An 8,044-nucleotide genomic window follows, 5' to 3' on the forward strand; every position below is an offset into this window, starting at 1 on the left:
CTGAACGCATTATCTACAAATTGGTGACACCCTTCGGAGAAAACTTTTTGCCAAACTTTCACTTCGGTGAAATTGACAGCAAAAGAGAGAAAGAGAAGAGAAAAAGAGAGCAAGCAAGAACACATTTCTGGGAAAGCTGTGACTGCCATCTAGCGTTCGAAATAAAGAAGTGACAAAACAATGTAATCAACGTAATCTTCTTCAAGCAGGGTAGTAATACAAATATGTCTCGGATAATAAGGTTATAACTGAGAACTTAATTTCCTCATTTGATATAAAGGAGTCGTAGCACACAACTGGTCAACACATTCACATTGTTTTTGTTTTTTCCCAAAAATCGTTTATTCAAAGCTTTCACAGTTTTGTGTTTCCCTCTTCTTCTTCTTCTTCGTTGGCTATGAGGCACTTCCAGAATCCGAAGTAACCAATCAGAATTCAACGCCCGCCCCAAATTTCTGTGATTGGTGGACAACCGTGTCTGTCACATTTGGGCTTTGCACATTTTGAGAGAGCGCACAGCAGAACTTGAGCGGACGTGGAGAGATTTGAGAGAAAGAGAGAGAGAGAGAGGTTGAGCGCAGAGGAAGAATCTGAGCGCAGAAATGAGCTTTGAGCGCGCAATGTCAAGTTTTTCTTTGCGCAATTTAAATATTTCCTCAAAATGCTATTACTGTGCTTGCACAATACATTTTTTTGCGCTCAAATTTTTCCATCGCTCGCTCAGAATTTTGGCACAAATATAACCCCATATTGGAAAACCATTAGAATGTGCAAGAACACAAGGGCTGTATAATCTGTGGTGCTTATTGAACATCCCTGGTAAAAAGAAAAAGAAAATGGAGCGATGAAGCACTGCAGCCAGATGTGCTCCGTAGGCAAGGTGAGCTTAGACTGCTACTTGGCCCGTTGAGAAGGCGATGTGAGAGGATGCGAAAGCGAGGAGGAGTACGAACGAGGCTAACGGCTAATCCCTGCGGTTCCAAAGGCTCTCACCGCAAGCTGGACTACATCAGGCTGGCACTGTTTAATTGCAAAAAAAAAGTACGGTCGTGAATTTTACTCCTCAGACTACAAATGGCCACTGTGAAATATATGAAAACAATTGTGATAAGAATATTTTGATTTGTGGTGACTTCAATATTTATTTATTGAAAACATGATCATAAAAAACATCAGTTTGTTAATACCATGTTCAGATTGAGTTTTCATCCGTTAATTCTAAAACCTAGCAGAATAACCAAAGATTCTGCAACACTGATTGATAATATTTTTACAAATGTAATAGAAATGAAAATAGTAAGTGGACTGCTCATCAGTGATGTGAGTGATCACTTGCCTGTCTTTGCAATGTTAGACATGACAAGGGAGAAAGGAGGAACAAGGACGCAAAGAAAGAATTTTATGAGAACGCAATCACCAGACTCTATTATGGCTTTCAAGAAGGACCTTATCAATCATGATTGGCAGGAGGTCTATGGAGAGGACACGAATCAATCATATAATGCATTTTTAGATACACTTTTGTCACTCTATGACCGCCATTGCCCATTAAAAGAACTTAAACAAAATCCAAAAAAGAAGGAAAAGCCATGGTTCACAGATGGGTTAAAAAAGCGTGTAAAAAGAAAAATAGGCTCTATAGGGAATTTATCACACAAAGAACAAAGGATAAGGAGGACAAGTACAAAAACTATAAGAACAAACTGACATCAATTGTGAGATTACAGAAAAAAGACTACTATGACAAATTGCTAATAAAATACAAAAACAACATAAGGAGAACCTTGAGAATTCTCAATGATATTATAAAAAAAGAAATATAGTAAAACTGACTTTCCAACATACTTTAATAACAATAATTCAGTTATTGAAATCACTCAAGAAATTGCAAATGCTTTTAATGTTTTTTTGTAAATATCGGCCCAAATTTAGCAAAGAAAATAAAGGATGTAGACCATAATTATGATTTTGCATTCAGCAGTACCAATTCAATGTTCCTTGGTGGAGTCTGTGAGAGTGACATATTAGAAGTGGTCCGAAAGCTTAAAAAGAAAAAGTCTACAGACGATAATACCGTTGACATGTCACTTATAAAAGAAGTAATGGACTGTGTCCTTAAACCATTTACTTACATATGCAACACATCATTTAAAACTGGTATTTTCCCTGACATGATGAAAATGGCCAAGGTGGTCCCAATCTATAAAAAAGGTGACAAACATATAATATCAAATTATAGACCTGTGTCCTTACTACCTCAGTTTTCAAAAATACTCGAAAAATAGTTTGTAAATAGACTGGATGATTTCATGGAGAAATATGAGCTATTGAGTGACCATCAATATGGGTTCAGGAGAAATCGATCAACTTCCCTGGCTGTGATGGAACTAGTAGAAAATATATCTTTAGCGGTAGACAATAAACAATACCCTGTTGGGGTTTTTCTTGATCGAAGCAAAGCATTTGATACAATTAACCATTCCTTACTTCTGCAGAAACTGGATCATTATGGCATAAGAGGTGTTGCACTAAATTGGATAAGAAGCTATTTAGAAAAAAAATATCAATATGTAAAAATGTATAATACAATGTCACATTATAAAAAAGTGACGTGTGGCATTCCACAAGGTTCTGTACTAGGACCTAAGTTATTTATACTTTATTTAAATGATATCTATACAGTAATTAATAAATTGAAATGCAAATATTAGCAGATGATACAACTTTATATTGCTGAGGTCAGATATTAAAGAACTGTTGACAACAGTAGAAATAGAAATGAGCTCATTAAAAGAATGGTTTGATATGAATAAGTTATCATTAAATGGAAATAAAACAAAATTTATGGTATTTGGTGGGACTCGGACGAACTGCAACATTCAATTAATTTTAAATGAAGTACAAATTGAAAAAGTACATGAGACCAAATTCCTGGGGGTCATGCTAGATGATAAACTTAGTTGGAAGCCACACATAGAATATATGAAAAATAAATTATCTAAAACTATTGGTATTGTTTATAAAACAGGTGACTTTCTGAATAAGAAATGTTTGCGAATATTGTATTTCTCACTTATTATGCCATATATGACATACTGTGTTGAGGTATGGGGAAACACATATAGAACACATATAGATCCTATTATTAGACTCCAGAAAAGAATGATTAGAATAACAAATAAAGCTTCCTATAGAGAAAATACTAATAAACTATTTATAGCTTCTTGCACATTAAAATTTAAAGCTATAGTGTATTTAAAAACATTAGAAATACTATTTCGAATAAAAGTCTTCCCACAGCTATTTAAAAAAAATTTTAATTAAGAGAAAACAACTACAACTTAAGAGGACTGTGTATATTTGAAAAAGGTGGTGCGAGAACCAACGTGAAATACAGATGTGTTTCTATTATGGGAGTAGGTTTATGGAATGGTCTCAGTGACACTTAAAACTGCAAATCACTGTTCTGCTTCAAAAAAACAGTAAAAAGAAAAATAATTAATGGTTACAACAAATAATAATTTCTGTTACTTCTTTTTGTTTGGTTGGGTTTTTCTCATGTATTACTTCTGTTATGTTCCATATTATTTTTTATTTTTTCTTTCTCCAGTTGCTTTTTTAAAATGTGATTATATTTTTTTCCATCACTGGTGTCTGGGGTAACCGCACAGGTTTTTAAAGGGATAGGCCAAAATAAGCCTTGGCTTCAGCCAATACCCATTTCGGTTACAAGTATATTGTGGAAACAGTGAAAAATCACAGGTGTGTGAACTTGTTCCATGAACTGCACAAAAAATCATGAACTGCACTTATACTGAAACTGTAACCGAAATAATCCATTCATTCATTAAAAAAAAATATGAATATACGTGTACATATATTAATATGTAGTCCGATAGGTTGATAATCTGCTTTTAAGTAACGGTGATTGTGCACATCTCGATAAGTAGATATGTAAAAAAAAAAAAATTGTAAGCTCTTTGAAAAGGTTTTGAATCAGTGCAACATGATGCAGAGTGAAAACAGCAACACAATGACACCAAGATTGTTCAATTCGTTTGAGAAACAAAGGAGTTATGGCCATTTTACCATCAGTTTCCATGGTTTTCCATTGTTTTTCTTTGAAAACTGATCGCATATTTAAAAATGACACAAAATGTATCATAACTTCTTTGATTCTCAAGATATTCAAGTGAAATTTTCAGGATATTGAGAATATAGTACCATCATATGAAAACTAGCTGAAATAAGAGTTATCTGAGTGAATTAGATTAACTAATGAGCATAATGTGCATTGTCCTGTCGTTTCTCTCCCCAGCACAGAAGAGAGGACAGATCTCTTGTTGAAGGAAAGCAGCGGCGAACATTAAGTCACAGTTCAACAAACCTTGAGATTGGATTAACACAGTAATTTATTACAAAAGACAGAAACACTGGCCATCCAGAGAATCGCCTTATACTTAGCCGTTAAAGCAGCTGAGGATAAACGCGCCTCAGGTCAGTCGAAGAGCGGAAAACAGAAGAAAGAGCCAGCCAGAGCTTCCGCTATATAAAACACGCGCTGCGGTAAATCCCCTCTTCCCATTGGCCACCGCTAGAAGGAGGCGTAAGCAACGTGCTCTCCTATTGGCGGACCTTCACACAGACTGAACAAACTACGCTACCCATGATGCATTTCAGTATTCTTCCACCATCTACAGCTCAATAACAAAACAGTCCGACGCCATTTTAACAGTTTTAAGTAAGTCTATGCGGGAAGCGTCACAGTTCGGAGGTCAAAGAAAACGTCATAACTCTAACAGCATCAATATGCATTACTCCGTGTATTGCTTTGTAATGCATGTAATACATTATCGAGGCCTTCCTAAAATTCACTAAATCAGAAAGACAAAATTACCTGGATAGCATATGATAGTGTTGTCCAACACAAGAATTTATTTTAATCAGCTGAAAATGTTCATCCATAAAAGCAAATGACATTTTCTTGAAACCAATCCATTAAACCGGCCAGGCTTAATACCAAAGGACGACGCGGGCTCCTCCTCCTCTTCCTCCTGTGTGCCCACCACCCACAGAGGCTACCGTAGGGGTCGGGTGCAGTGTTGATTGGGTGGTAGTCGACGGCAGGGGCCTCGACAACCGGACACAGAATCTGGTTTTCGGGACATGGAACGTGACCTCGCTGGGGGGGAAGGAGCCCAAGCTTGTGCGGGAGGTTGAGAGATATCGTCTAGATATAGTTGGGCTCACCTCCATGCACAGCTTGAACTCTGGAACCCAGCTCCATGACAGGGGATGGACAGCCAATTTTTCCAGTGTTGCCCACAGTATGAGGCGGCGGGCTGGCGTGGGCTTGCTTATTGCCCCACAGCTCAGCCGCCATGTGTTGGAGTTCACCCCGGTGAACGAGAGGGTTGTGTCCCTACGCCTTCGAGTAGAGGACAGGTCTCTGACTGTTGTCTCAGCCTATGGACCAAACAGCAGTTCGGAGTACCCGACCTTCTTGGTGTCCCTGGGAGGAGTGTTGGATAGTGCTCCAACTGGGGACTCCATTGTTCTACTGGGGGATTTCAACACCCACATGGGCAATAACAGTGAGAATTGGAAGGGGGTGATTTGGAGGAACGGCGTCCCCAATCTGAATCCGAACAGTGTTCTTTTATTAGACTTCTGTGCCAGCCACAGTTTGTCCATAATGAACACCATGTTCACCAGGGGTGTCCATAAGTATACATTGGGGTGGTCCTTATTCATGAAGTTTTGAAAACTTATGGTCTGACCCCCCTAAAATCCTCCAATTGACCAAAAAATGTGATCTGCAAAGTTTCATCAAAATATATTAATATTTAGAGGTAGCTCAATGGACTTGAAGTTTGCTTAGTTGAAGCAATTTAGGCGTTAATTGCCAGATGTATCATTTGCTCCTAATGTGCATACACCATACATGGCCTTGTCAAGGAGCTTCAGTCACATATTTGTCTTCCTGTATCAGAACAACTGCAATCAAAACTAATATTGGCTGTGCTGAGATAAATTTCTTAAGTACAGTGATGGATTTGATGCAGTAAGCATGTACCATCGATGAGCGCACGATCAATGAATCAGGTTGTCAGAGACTTCTCTCAGTGACAAGCTTCACTCATTTGGCTGTTCTTCAGTGTCTCTGGCCAAAATGACCTCAACAACAAGAAAACTGTTTTTGCTGTCAACACAAGATGACATTTGTGGTGCCAAATTACCCTCGAAACAGCAAGTTTTGGGTCACTTTCTCTACTATCACCTTCAGCGCAAGGAGACTAAGGCAAGCAGCAACTCTTACTGTAATGAAAATTGAAGAATTTTGGAACAGGGCAAGAATACCACAAGACATAATCAAGATGTGATCAAGAAGATTGAAAAGCTTTATGCAGAGTGGCAAGCATTGAAGAAAAATGCAAAACGAAGATCGAAAACACAAATCTTAAAAGAGGAAAATTTCACCTCTTCAATGATCTTTTTGATATTGCACACAGAGATGCAATGACTCTTATTGAAATTCCTGAAGATAGAGAATTCCTGCTTGCTCAAAGAGAAAAGGGGCGACGAGGTTCAATGATTAGTGTTGATGAGGTCTTGGATAGAAAAGAAAGGAAGCGAGAGGAAGACCAGATGAAGGAAATGCAACGTCGATAAAAGTCAGAAGCCAATGTAGCGCTGTTGAATGAAAAGGTCACTCTAGAAAGTAGCAGTTGCTCCTCTGAAGCTGGAGATTCGGACTCTGATGAACCTGTTCCTGGATGCAGCTACGCATCACAACCAAAGAGAGGCCGAACAGAAATAATCACAAAAGAACTGGCAACGTCATTGGATAGGAGTGGTATGTCCGATCGTGCTGCTATGATGGTTGTCAGTGCCACTGCTAAAAGTCTTGGGCACAACCTCACTGATCTGGCATTGAACCGCAGCTCCATCCGAAGAAAACGGCGTCTTATCCGGGAAGAAGAAGCTTATGTTATCAAGAATTCATTTGACACAACAGTTCCTCTGGTCGACCTGCCTATCCACTCGGACCTAAAGAAGCTGGCTTCGAGGTTTATTGGACCCTATCCAATTGTCAAGCTGGTTTGCCCCTCTGCAGTCCGCCATCGTCTACCCCGCTCACTTCGTGTCCACCCCACCTTTCACGTCTAAGGTTAAACTGCCCCGGGTTAACCCCCTAGTTCCCTCCTCAAGAGCCCCTCCTCCTCCCCATATCATAGAGGGGGAGGAGACTTTTTCTGTCAGGCGGCTCCTGGCAGCTCGCCGGCGTGGACGGGGTTTTCAATACCTGGTGGATTGGGAGGGGTATGGTCCTGAGGAACATGGACTCACCACCTGAGTGGGTGCCTGCTAGGGACATTTTGGACCCAGACCTAATCAGGGACTTCCATAGGCAGCATCCTGAGATGCCTGGGCCGTCTGGAGCCGGTCGTGGAGGGGGGGGGGGGGGGGGGGGAGGGGGGTACTGTCAGGTGGTAGGCTGGGATCTCCCTTAAGAGTGGGCGGGCCAGAGGTCTGGGCCGTTCCTTTCCACACCTGGGGCCAATTCCACTCTTTACCCTGCCAGCAATATATGTCCCTGTCACGGCTGGGAGCCGGTGCGTGGAGTGTCCTGAACCCAAAAGCAGACCTCAAGCAGAAAATCGTTTGCAAACGTAAATGTTTTATTGAGGAAACAGGGAAAGGGGAGCTGGAACGGAGTTGTGCAGGGAGGGAACGGGGAGCTGGAACGGAGACGGGACCGGTGGAATCTCTGGGGGGGCCTCTTGGAACCGGGACGGGACCCGGGGGAATCTCTGGGGGGGCCTCCAGGAACCGGGACGGGACCCGGGGGAATCTCTGGGGGGGCCTCCAGGAACCGGGACGGGACCCGGACGGGGAACTTCGGGACGGGACCCGGACGGGGGACCCGGACGGGGAACCGGGACGGGACCCGGACGGGGAACTTCTTGGAACGGAACCGGGACGGGACCCGGACGGGGAACTTCTTGGAACGGAACCGGGACGGGACCCGGACGGGGAACTT

Source organism: Blennius ocellaris (genome assembly GCF_963422515.1).
Source record: "Blennius ocellaris genome assembly, chromosome: 11".
Classification (NCBI taxonomy): domain Eukaryota; kingdom Metazoa; phylum Chordata; class Actinopteri; order Blenniiformes; family Blenniidae; genus Blennius; species Blennius ocellaris.